Source organism: Condylura cristata, unplaced genomic scaffold (genome assembly GCF_000260355.1).
Source record: "Condylura cristata isolate star-nosed mole 26May11 unplaced genomic scaffold, ConCri1.0 scaffold00033, whole genome shotgun sequence".
Taxonomy (NCBI): Eukaryota; Metazoa; Chordata; class Mammalia; order Eulipotyphla; family Talpidae; genus Condylura; species Condylura cristata.
This window is the reverse complement of record NW_004567134.1, coordinates 15,619,382-15,631,253: the sequence shown is the minus strand read 5'-3', so window position 1 is coordinate 15,631,253 and position 11,872 is coordinate 15,619,382. Positions and strand designations below refer to the sequence as shown.

Below are 11,872 nucleotides of genomic sequence, written 5' to 3'. Positions count from 1 at the left end.
AACAGTGCGCTCGCTCTGCGTTACAACTTCATCTAGCTAACAGCGTGGGAAGCTGGGAGCGCAGGAGTGAGCCAAATGGGAAAGAAATGGAAACATCCAAGCCACAAATCCCTGGAAGATCTGGATTAAAAGGCCTAATAATCTCCATGTAATTGAAAAGTCTCCCATCACTCCAGGTTGCCTTTACCAATGTGGTTTCCCCACTGTCACGGTGACAGCTGATGAGTATGTTCCAGTCAGGTGGCAACGCAATCTCTGGGTTTTGCAATACCCGTGGTAGTTTCATATTACATCTGATTTTTTTTTTAAGCTCAAGGAACAAAATGCTTGCTCCAGTCCTGATACTACATCACACATTTCCTGCATAAAATACTTAGTAATTCTCTCTGAATATTTTTTGCTTTTGTTTATTAACGGTTTAGCAATTTTGGAGAAAGTTTTTATCTCCTTAGGCAAAATTGAGGTGTACAGTGGAAGAGCTGTGCTTAGTAATACATGGCAGAGAGTGAAATCAAAATCCCTGTCAGTCTGCGTAGGTTTCTGGGTAGGAGAGGGGCTCCAGCTGCTGCTGCCCAGGTCAGGCCGCTTCCCATGACCACCCTACGGGCGTGTGGCTAGTCTAGCTGCCGTGACAGCCTCTCAGCTGGATTTTGAAGACAGAGAAAGCTACGCAAGCAAAATACAGAGAGTTGCAGGGCTAGAGCAGAGTGTGCCCGAAGCACCAGGAATAGTTCAGCGTGCCCCAAACATGGGGTCTGCACAGCAGTGTCAGGAGAGGAGCCTGGTACAGTGCGCAGACCTGACAGTGAGCCCATGCTCCTGCATTACAGCGGTGCTATGTATTTCTGCTCCTGTGTTCTGGAAACAGTTTACTGCAAGAAAACATCCATTCCCAGACTCACGGATGCCTCCCTTGGTTACCTGTGGCAAGGCCAGAAACCATCTTTCTGAACCATCTTTGTGTCTTTGCCTTTACATGATAAGCCAAACCTTTGTCTCTACTGATCACTTGGAACTGCAGACTCCTAACCAAAGTAAGTTAAGGTTCTGTCATTTCCCCAGGATCCTGCCCAAAGTGGAGCCCTCAGACAGCCCCTCCTGACAGTGTGCTGAGTTCAAGGTAAAATTTTCTCTGTTCTGCTATTATCAATCAAGCCACCCTTTTTTCCTTCTTTGCCTACATCTGGTTCTTTCTAAGCTCACTCTTCCCTACAAGAGAAAAAACCCTCTTTGCCTAACTTTGGAGACACTTGCAGGTCTTTTGGCTAAAGTCGTGACCCTATTACAAGAATCCTCCTCTATGTCTCCCACCCTTCCTGTAATCCTCTCAAATAAATTACGTCCACGCTAAGTCTGCATTTGTTTTCTTATTTGGCAGAATCCAAGGCTTTGGTCAGAATTCTGGCCAAAGGCTCTTCAGTGATCCACTTATCATTACTCAGCCTCTGGTCTTTCCCATGTGAGTGGGAATGATAGAACATCCACTTGCAGGACTTTTGGGATAACTGTTGATGTGGACCCTGGAAGCCGTGGCGGATAATCATACATCACAGCCATTACTCCGTTTATTGTGAGTCCCAAGAATTCAATCAGGACCACTTTGTGAAGGACCTTATAGACCAGATGTGTTCAGACTATTGTGTCTTCAGCACACACCTGTGCAATGCTCGGCACCGTTCCATAAGTAACTGATCACAAATAATGACCCACTGACAGCAGGAGCTGTGAGAAGAATACTTGGCTTAGTCAGTCCCTGTCGATTTTTATTGGCTTTTACCTACTAAAAAGCTCCTCTCTCTCACTCCACCTGCCTCCCTCAAGGTCCCTGTGATATGTTGGGTGCTGCCAGTCCTGAAAATGGAAAATGACAATTCCCGTCAAGCCTGCCGAGCCCACCAGAGGCGCTCGCCCGCCCTAGGGGACTGCCTACCGAGGGGTCGCCCACCTCCAGTGTCCCGCCCTTCGCACACCCAGGTCCCTCCCACTCTGCCCGGTGCTAGGGGCTCTTCCAGCCGGCCGGTCCGCGGTGCCCCGCGCGCATGCGGGGGGCGGGGCCACGTTGCGTCATCGGGGCGCGCGCGGTGTACGCCGCTGTGGTTGCCGGAAGTTGAGTGGCGGTAAGTGAGCCGCGCTGCTGAGGGAGAAGTGGGGTCCGGCGGGGTGGGTGCTGGCGCCCGGGCGGGGAGGGGCGAGCTCGGCGACGCGGGCGAGGGCAACGGTGGCGCTGGCTGCTCGTCCGCCCGCCCCCGCGAGGGCCTGCCGCCCTGGGGAGCCCCTGACTCGCGCTCTCGCGCTCCTTGCCCATCCTGGTCCCCTCAGACTGGTCCAGCCCGGGGTCTTCTGACAGAAAAGTGCTGCTTCCCTGCTGGGTCCCTGCCGTCCTCTGGCCGGGAGTGCCCAGGAGCAACGGTGTTGCAGCGCGGGAGTTGGGACGCCCGGGTTCGCGTCCCGGCATCGCCTGTCTCACTGAGCCTGAGCCTGTCTCACTGCCTCTGTGCAGCGCGAGTCGTAATACTCGTTTGTGCAGCTAGGAGTAACCTGGCTACTAGTGAACACCGACGTCCGTTCTAAGGGCTTTTAATACGCGAAGGTTCTCGATTCCTTGGCTTGGTCCAGGGGTTGCGAACTTGAATGCTTCACCTGTCAGGGAGGCAGGCGTGGGAAGATGCCTTCTCGGGGTGCCCCTGCGCGCACACAAACGCCGCCGCCTGCTCTGAAGCACTGGCGACCGACAACAGCAATACCACAGTGCCAACGAATTTTTTAAAATATCAAACTGCAGCTGAAACCAGGCATAGCCGCCGGTTTGAGACCCCTGCGTCCCGGGCCCCCTTTGCATCGGGTACGTGGATTTCTTCTCTGACGCCCCAGCTCGCTGGTTACGTCTCTCAAATGACAGAAAGTTCACTGCTTCTGATGATTCCGTTCGCTCTTCTCCCAGGTCTGACTCTGGGGCTACCCAGTCCTGCAGCTCTTTGGGCCCTGGGGATCCCCCCTTTATTGCCCACACATCTGTGGAAGCTGCTAGTTTGTTGTCTTACTACTTTTTCTTTTCTGTGCTATGCACATTTATTGACCCACAGTAATCACCATAGTGACCAAGAGTCTTGACTTGAGGTGATCTGCGATAAACAGTAATTTTACTAGGCGGGAGGTGTTTCGGGTCCGGACGGACAGATACTACTACAACAAACAAGGTCATGGAATAAAGAGTGATTGGGGTTGGGAAGGAAGCAGAGGGGTATTTTAAAGGCTGGCGGGTCAGGGCTGGCTTCTCGGAGGCTGTGATGTTTGTACTAACACCTGAATGAAGAAAGGCTGGACTTGAGAGGCTCATCCCGCTGAATGCTTCCTCCAGCCCCCACCTCTGCCTCAGTTCTGTTAAGCTACTTACAGGTCGCTCCCCCTCATAACCTGTTCCTGCTCCCTGAGCATCTCTTTTCCTCCATTTTCTTGACCAACTCCTCCCTGGCCCTCGTGGTATGATTTGAAATCCTTCACAGAGCTGAGTACAGGACTCTCATTCAACCACAAGTTCCTTTTTCTCTTCCCAGCTAGCTTTTCTCAATAGAGAACAAGCCTGAATGTTTATTGAGCTTCTGCTGGGTGCTTGAGACTATTTTGCAAGCTGGAAATACAGAAGTTTGTAAGCTGCCCCTCCCTCTCCTCAAAGAATTGTCCACTGTCTTACAAGTCAGGGAGACAGACAGCAGCACTCTGATGGATTTGCTAGAGGAGGACCTGGTGTGCTTGTAAATCAGGCTGAGCCATCAGAGGAAGCTACTGTGAGGGGCTGTTGCTTTATCCAAGTCTGAATGATGAGCAGGAGAAGGAGGTGCAGAGGGGTGGCTGGTGGGTGACACAGCAAACACCACCCACAAAGGGCTGTATGTGAGATCACACAGCCTGCAGCAGCTCACCGGAACTTTCGTGTGGAGCTGTATGCTAAGAGGTACAGTTCAGCAGGAGGCAGACTGAGAAGGACCTGTGGGCAACAGCACAGCTTTGGAATCTAAGAGCTGTGAACCAGCACTGGCCTTGCCACTGAGCTGAGTCTGTGATCTTGGGCAAGTCGTTTCCTTTCTAGGCTGCAGTTTCCTCATCTGCAGTAAGAGGAAATATGAGCCTGCCTCCCAGGTCACAGTGAGAATGCAGTGAGTGCGACATGTTACCCCCTTGGTGGTGGCAGCCAGGAAACAAGCTGTTAACAACCATGTTAAGACGTTTGGGCTTTATTTTGAATTGTGGGGCGCTGACCTTTTTTTTTTTTTTTAAGATTTATTTATGCATACAAAACTGGGGTACAAGACAGAGGTGCAGAGCGGTGAGAGGATTCACCAGAGACAGAGTGGGGAGTGGAACAGGCTGATGGATGAAGTCCACTGCTGAGGGAAGCAGCGGGGGGACAGGAGAGGTCTGCTGTGCCCTGTGGGTCACCTCTAGGGTGGGGCATCAAACTTGCACTGAAGGGGCTGTGGCCAGCTTGCAGTGCTGTGTCCTTACCCGTTGCGCCACCAGGGAGGGCCCATGCTGACCAGTTTTAAGCGCGGGTGTGGCATGGCCTTATCTTTTAAATTACCCAGGCAGTGCTGTGGTGTAACTAGACAAGGCAGCACCAGAGGGAGACCAGGCAGGGCACTGGTGTCCAAGGAGGGAGGCCTGGCTGTGGGGAGGAAGAAGGGTGGGTCAGCTGGAGAGAGGAAGGATGTGGGATTTGCTGGACTGGTGACTGACTGGGTGACCCTGCAGTGAGGTGGAGGGTGGGAGGGAGTGGGCAGGAATCTAGAAAAGGGGTGGGCGTAGGGAGGAGGACACGAATCTCTCTGGCAGTAGAGTTCCTTGGTGATCCCTGATTGCTCATCCCAAGGGCTGAGTTTGTTTGGAATTCCAGGTGGCCTGGACAGTTTCACCTGGAGGTGAAGCTCAGGTATGCCTTCCTCTTCTCATTTCCGGTCCTCCCCCTTCTCCCTTGTAAGTAAAGCCCAATTGCGCATTCAAGGGAGAGTAAGTAAGTGCTGCTTTGTCACCTGGTAGAGACAGAGCCTGCGAGTTCACGACCCATCTCAGCCCGCCCCCTACCTCCTTTGGATGTCCTCCCTCCTGTTTCATTTGGCGCTCCGAACGCATTCTTCTCTGTGGTGTAGGAAGGGTCCTCTCTTCTCTAGGGATCTGACCTTACAGAGCAGGGCCGTATTTTTCTTGCCATCAGTCACCTGGCCCACCCTGTCGCACTGCCACTGCCGCTTGGCTCCAAACAGGTGCAGCTCCCCTGCGCCTGGGCGCCCTCCAGTCACCCCTTCCTTGTCTTCTGTTTTTTCATCCTGCCACTCAGTCTCAACCCTTGTCCAGGGATTGCAGTCTTCGCCTTCCTCTTCTGTCATTTCCAAACACCAGCTGATCGTAGCACTTTGCCTTTTATCCCAGTTCTGTGAAAGGACTGGTTGGCGAAGGCCGATTCCTCTGCAGGGTGCCTGAGTGTCCATCTTGCCTTCATTTCCTCAGGACATGATTCCATTTATTCTGTTTGTTTCCTGTTAGTCCTCTCATTTAAATATCCTGCATTTATCCCCATTTTGAAAAAAACAAAGCGCCCTCCCACTGACTTCAGCCATTGCCCCTCCTCTTTCCAGCCACATTGCTTTTTCCTGAAGTCATCGTATTTTTTTGGAAATCTGCTTCCAAAACTGCCCTCCCCAAAGTCATCAGACCTAGACCACTTGCCAGAACTGAACACGCCTTATCTTTTGAATCTGCTGTGCATCTGACGTTGCTGATGTTCTTTCACTTATGAAAACTCCTGCAGTACAATATCTCTGGCTCTCCCCCCTCAATTCTCCTGTGGGCTCTTTCCCTTTGCCAAAAGGTAAGTTGGGGTATAGTACCGATTTTAAGTTTACTTAAGCAAAAGTCAATTCAAATCAGCCAATAACCTTGCAGGCAAGACAGAGCTCCCAGAAGCTGTGCTAGGTGAGGGACTCTTAGAAGCAGAGGGTGTTACAGGGTTGCCCAGAGTGGACTGGGCCGCCTGTCTGTGGGGCCTCACCTGCGCACTCACAACTCAGCTACACTGCAGGGACACAGAAAAGGGTCAGTAATGGGTTTATTTACAAAAGGGGAAAGGAATAGGAAACTACCCAGGGGGAGAGAGCGGGATGCAAAGTCACTGGAACACCTTACGGCTAGGCTGACTGAACACACCCAGTCACGCGGTCAGGAGAGCTGCTTCCCCAGCTCTCGCTGGAGAGATGCAATCGCACCCTATTTATCCCCCAAATGTCCCAGAATTCATTCCTGTTAGCTCTGCCCTTGGGTCCTCACAGTTCTCTCCCTGGTACTGCTGGGAGTTGTAGTTTCCAATCTCTGGAGTAGGGGGTAGAGTCCAGAAAGCTGGAGTAGGAGGTGGAGTCCATAAGACTCTGCACAGTTCCTTTAGGACAGCCTTCCAATTAGCGATTGGACAGAGCAGTTTTCCTGTGGGGGAGGATGGCCAGGGCTTTGTTTGGCAGGCGGCCTCGCTCATGCTAATCAGGGCATTCCTGAGTGGTGGGTTTAAGATTCCATCTCTGGGAGACTAAAACTAGTAAGTCGGGTTGGTGACATGGCGTTTAGGATATACGGCTCCATTTTGAGCCTGTTTTTAACACCTCCTTTGTCCCTAATGTTCGTTTTCTCAAAGGCTCGGCTCTGCTCACCCACAGCCTCAACTCCCATTTATGTGCCTGTGTCTGGAGCCCAGCTTTCTCCCCAGTACTGTGTCTCAAAGTCAGCACGTCCAAAACTAAACTCATCTTCCCTCCAAACCTGCAGCTCCTTAACATCAGCACATTCCTCTTCCTTCACGTAGCCAACCAGAACAGAACCTGAGAGACACCTGGAACTTTCTCTTCTCACATCCCTCCTTCTCCAGCCCAGCCCGGGGTGGTCAGCAGCGCTCCACAGCTTCTGCTTTGGTGACCTCCCCACTCTCTTTCTTGCCCACTCCCACCCCCACTCACTGCCTTGCTGCAGACCTCCTGGCTCAGTTCCTGTGCAGCCTCTGGTGCCTCTCACTGGGGAGAGCTCCCTCTAAAATGCAGATCTTTCCTGAAATATGAAGCCGTTGCTTTTTTAGGATGCCTTTCATGATTTGGCTTTTGCCTACTTCTCTGGCGTGGTTTCCCACTCCACCATGTGTACCTTTCATCCAGTCCTATGGAACTGATGTTGTTTTTTGAGTTCGGGGTCCTTGGGTTCACTCTGGGAAAGGTTTCACCAGAGCTCCCCTTTCAGCGGCACACGGCGAGAGTCTTCACGGGGCAGACTCCGTTATATTTACAAAGTAAGTTTATTAGAAACAGACAGGAGAGGAAAAGACACTTGCATAAGTACAAGTGGGCAGGAAGAGCTGCCCCAAAGAGACAGGCTTGCAGAGGGAGCGGCTTGCATGGTTGCAGGCAGAAGCCTGAGGAGAGAGCGGCCTCCCCCAGGGGAAGTGAGTGCAGAGAGGGCCCTGATATAGGCAGCTCCTCCATGGGAGGGGCTCGCTCCTGTGAGCCTGGGTTGAACTTGAGAGGACTGGAGATTTCCTGATGAGCTTAGTCTCCATGTCCTTATCTTTTACCTTTTGGGTCTGAGCTTCAGGCACAGCCCCCAACAGTCTGTTATCTGCTGGGACCGCCTGGAGACATTGAGGCATCCGGGGCATCCCAGACATCCCAGACATCCTGGACACTGGGCTTTGGTGCCTGAGGACCTTGATGTTATGGCCGTGTCAGTTGCTGCACTTGCCCCTTCTAGCTCTCCCCTTTGTGCGACCAGTCTTGTGATGCCTTCCCTGCATTCCTTCCTCCATCAGAACTGCTTGTGTGTCTCAGGCACACCGTGCCCTTTCGTTTGAGTCACATGCTGGAAAAACATTGATGAACAGAGGTTAATGGAAAATAAACCAGTCCTTTCTCAGAGAGCTTTTCTTCTAGTCGGGAAGACTGATGTGCACAGGTACATGTAAAAGGACTACAGGTGTACTGGCAGGAAGGGTTTGCGGCACCCTGTGACGGCACAGCCAACCACGCAGGGGACTCTTGGGATGTACGGAGCCATTTTATTCTGTGACAGTGAGCAGAGGGCATAACTGGGCGCAGAAGGAGCTGGGTTCTGAAATGTGCAGGTATTGCACTAAGTGAATTGTCCCAGCTACTTTTGTGATCGGCTGGGGCCACAGAAGTCACTTGACAGCACAGCCACCAGAAGACGCCATCTCGGTGGGCTGGTGTCTTGTGGAGACATCCGTTTGGCTCAGGGACATCTTGACTCATATGCAGTTTCTAAAGGGAACAGAGGCTGCACCCAGCTGGCTCCCCTACAGGAGCCCTGAGCTGGCAGCTCCCAGTGAGGCTTCATCTTTCATCTAAGTTTAGAACTCTCCCTCCTTTTGCAAGGGAAGACTTTGAACCCCCTCTGGCACCTTGCAGATTATCCCTGAACTCATGAAGTGGCTGAAACATGCTTCGGCTCCATGTGCCAAGGGGGCTTCTCCTCAGCCCGGCCATCTCGACCTCCTTCTCCCCACCAGCAGCTAAGAGCATGTTCTGTTGTCAGCGGGATGTAGGCATGACCGCCAGAGCTCGTGGTCCTGCAGCTGAGAAAATGAGGGCGCAGTCTGCTCTCTGCTCCAATTTGGCCCCAAGAAGATACTTCAGGGCCTAATTGCTGTTATTCTGGCCCTTCTGCTAAGTAAATGGCCCTGCATGGCCTCAAGAAATTGGACAGAGTGCTTCTAGCCCCTCCGGACTCGGACTCCCCCCAACCTGTATGGGGCGGGAGACCATCTGTTTCGTTGTAATTAAACCTCTGCTGGCAGCAGTTCTGTGCTCAGGGAGGGGGCGCCTAAATGGGGCGCCACGGAAGCAGAGCAGGTTTTCCTTGTGCGCTTGGGGAATGGCAGCCCTGTGGAGGGTACTGTTGGCCAAGGGGGGTGGGAGCAGAGGGATGAGAAAACCACCCACAGCCCCTGCTCTCCACTGGCAGTTGCCCGTGGCCAGGTGCGCCCCACACACCAGCCTGGCACTCTTAGCTGCCTCCTGTCTGGGTTGGGTATAATCAATTATCCTTATTTTACAAAAAAGGAACTGGGGCGCAGGGGGGAAAGTGACCTGACCAAGGCTACTCAGCCAGGGAGGGGGGGAGCCGGCTCTCAGCCAAGAAAATGGGCTGGTAACCACTCATTCTGTTCTGAGCAGTTCTCTGCACCCCACCCACCCGAGGGAACACCAGCACCACAGGGACCCATCAGCCAGGGGCTGTTAAGTGGTTGGGCCCCTTTGTTTTTCTGCCCTCCTTCCAGGACCTGGTTTCCCTAGAGACAGCTTTGTTTGCATTTCTCTTTGTGGTGGTGGTTTATTTTTTTACCAGTTTTACTTTTCACCTCCAAAAATCCTACCCCGGCTGCCCCCGCCCCTTGCTCCCCCACAGGGGGCCTGCGCCAGGGCAGGAAGCACTTCTGCTCCAATTAATTTTGTGAGCAGCAAAGCCAAATGCTTCCATCTTCAGCATCTTCACTAACAAAATGCCAGAAACGTGTATGGAAATGTTATTTCATTTCAGCTTATTTCGAGCAATGGATCTCTCTCCACCAAAGCTTGATTTAAGTAGGTCATCTGTTAACTGCTGAAGGAGTGCAGGAGGGTTCTTTTTAGGAGTGATGTAACTTGCCTTCTGTATTCAGGTGCAGCATGTACAGTGAAGTGCTCACACTACATGCATCCACACAGGTTCCCTGCCTGTAACCCCTGCCCAGCTGACGGTACCGCCACAATTCCCAGCTCCCCTGAAGGCTCCCGCTGGCCCCTGCCTGGTACTCCCAGGTCCCTCGGCCCAGTGCTCGCTCTTCTGACTTTCATGGGTTTGCTGTGACTTTAGCATAGGCTGCGTGTGTACAGACGCTAAAATCAGCTTCACACTTGGAACAGCTTCAAGCTTCCAGAACCCTGACAGGAATATGATGGAGACTCCCCAGAGAAAGTGTGCAGATTTTGTGTCAGTAACAGCCTTTGTGGGAGACGGCCACCTCCGGGTCACAGGTTACCCCCAGTCCTGTCTTTCTAGTCTCTTTCAACCTGGCATGTTTTTGAGTCCTCCCTTGACTTTTACAACTTGACACTAGAAGTCGAGGCATTTTGTGGGGAGAGTTCAGTGTCTCTTTCCTCCCAGTGAGGCCCAGCTTACTTACTTTGGCAGAGCACGCAGGTGCTGTCGCCCTGCATTCTGTCGGGGAGCACTCGGGGAGCACTTGGCGTCTCCCCCACTGCTGCCGGTGAGCTCAGTCGCCTTCCTGAAGATGAGCCGGCCTCTGCCGCTGCGGAGCCCATTGTCCGTCGTAATTGATGATTCTTTTTTTGTGGAGAGAGACGCTGAGCCTAAGAGCAGGCTTTTAACTTATATAACCAGAGAGTACTCTTAGGGAGGAAGATTTATTTTCCATTTATTTATTCTTTACTACCTTTTGAGTTTGGTTGAGTAAAGTTTTGTGTAAATTGATTTGTGTATTTTCTGTCCTCTAAGACCTCTGTGCAGAAAAGCCATTAATAGGCCCAACTGTGCGGTCTTGATGATTTCCTGTCCCATCTCCAAAGCCCTTGGTAATAAGCGATGTGGAGTTTATCCTAACAGAAGCCTGAGCTATTTCTTACTTTTTTTCCCCTTGGGGAAGATACCCATAAAAGGCTTCTAGAATTCTTCTCAGTAACATTTGAGAGCCACTCTCCAAGGAGCTAGAGTATGTCAAGAGGAATATGAGCCAGGGGCTGAGTTGGTGGAATTACAGTCAGATAGCTGTAGGCAGAGAAGCAGAGTCCAACATAGCATTAAATGGAGGAGCCAGGACACAGAAGCCCCTGAAGCCGAGGAGGAGGAAGAAGAGGGCTTTGGGGACTGGGCAGGACACCGTTAAGAACACAAGGTCGGTCTCCAACCTGTTACTGGATTTTTTTTAGCACTAGGGTCTTAGGGGACAGCAAATACATAGATGCAGGAGTGAAGGGCAAGAGGCCTCTCTGAGAAGGTTTCCAGGGGAGGTTACCTCTGAAATGATTTTGAAAAGGGAGGAGTCATGTTTCAGATGGTTGGGGGGGTTCTGAGCACCAGGCAGCTCAGTTTCCGCTGGCCCAGAGGCTGGGGAGGCCATGTTAGGGAGCTTGTCAGGAGGAGTGTGAAGGGAGCCACCAGCAGTCTGACCACATGCCTGTCGAGGGTGTAGGGAGCTTCCCACAAGTTCGGCACCGGCACCCCAATAAATACTAAATGAGTTCTGTCCTGGCCTGATGATGCCGTGTGTGGGATCTGTCTGCGTGGACCTTGCTTACCTGCTCATAAAAGTGCTTTGAAGAATTACAAGGTGCTGCTCCAGCCAGTGTGGGCTTGGAACCCTGTGTTGGCCTCTGCTTTCCCCTGAGCAGCCCTCCACTGCCCTCTAAGCAGCTCCTGCCCCAGAATGTCAGTCTGTCTGAAAATCAAATCCACCTTCACAGTGGCATCTCCAAAGAATCAAGAAATAACGGTGGAAGCCCATCCAGCCCTGTGGGTTATGTCCTCACAGCTCCTTTCATCATACAGCCCGTGAGCTAAAATGTCTTTCACATTTTCCAAGAGTTGCAAAAAATATGACAGAAATTGTTTTGGCCTGGAGTGCCTAAAATATTTGCTGTCTGGCCCTTTTCAGAAAAAAGCTTGCCAACCCCTGTCTTGTCTGACGGATACAGTAATCTTTTGTGCAGTACTACTTGGCAAATAATCATTTGAAATATGCTTGAACCCTTCCACTGATGGAAAATTCATTATCTCTTTGGTCCATCTATGTTGTTTGGACTATTCAGGTATTAATACATTTTAAGCTTTG

The 11,872-nt window shown here is 51.8% G+C and overlaps 1 protein-coding gene across 3 annotated transcripts in view; it reads left to right on the top strand.

The window, feature by feature from the left end:
• The first annotated feature begins 2,096 nt into the window (after nucleotides 1-2,096).
• The window catches only part of ATG7 (autophagy related 7), a 164,069-nt gene continuing 154,293 nt past the window's right edge, over nucleotides 2,097-11,872 (top strand). Inside the window, exon 1 of one of the 3 annotated variants that reach the window (XM_012732129.1) lies at nucleotides 2,097-2,117. The gene's annotated coding sequence lies outside the window, so the exon portion shown is untranslated. Of the gene's footprint in view, nucleotides 2,118-2,796; nucleotides 2,843-11,872 lie in introns of those variants that run through there. The other 2 variants (XM_012732128.1, XM_012732127.1) reach the window with 2 other exon arrangements.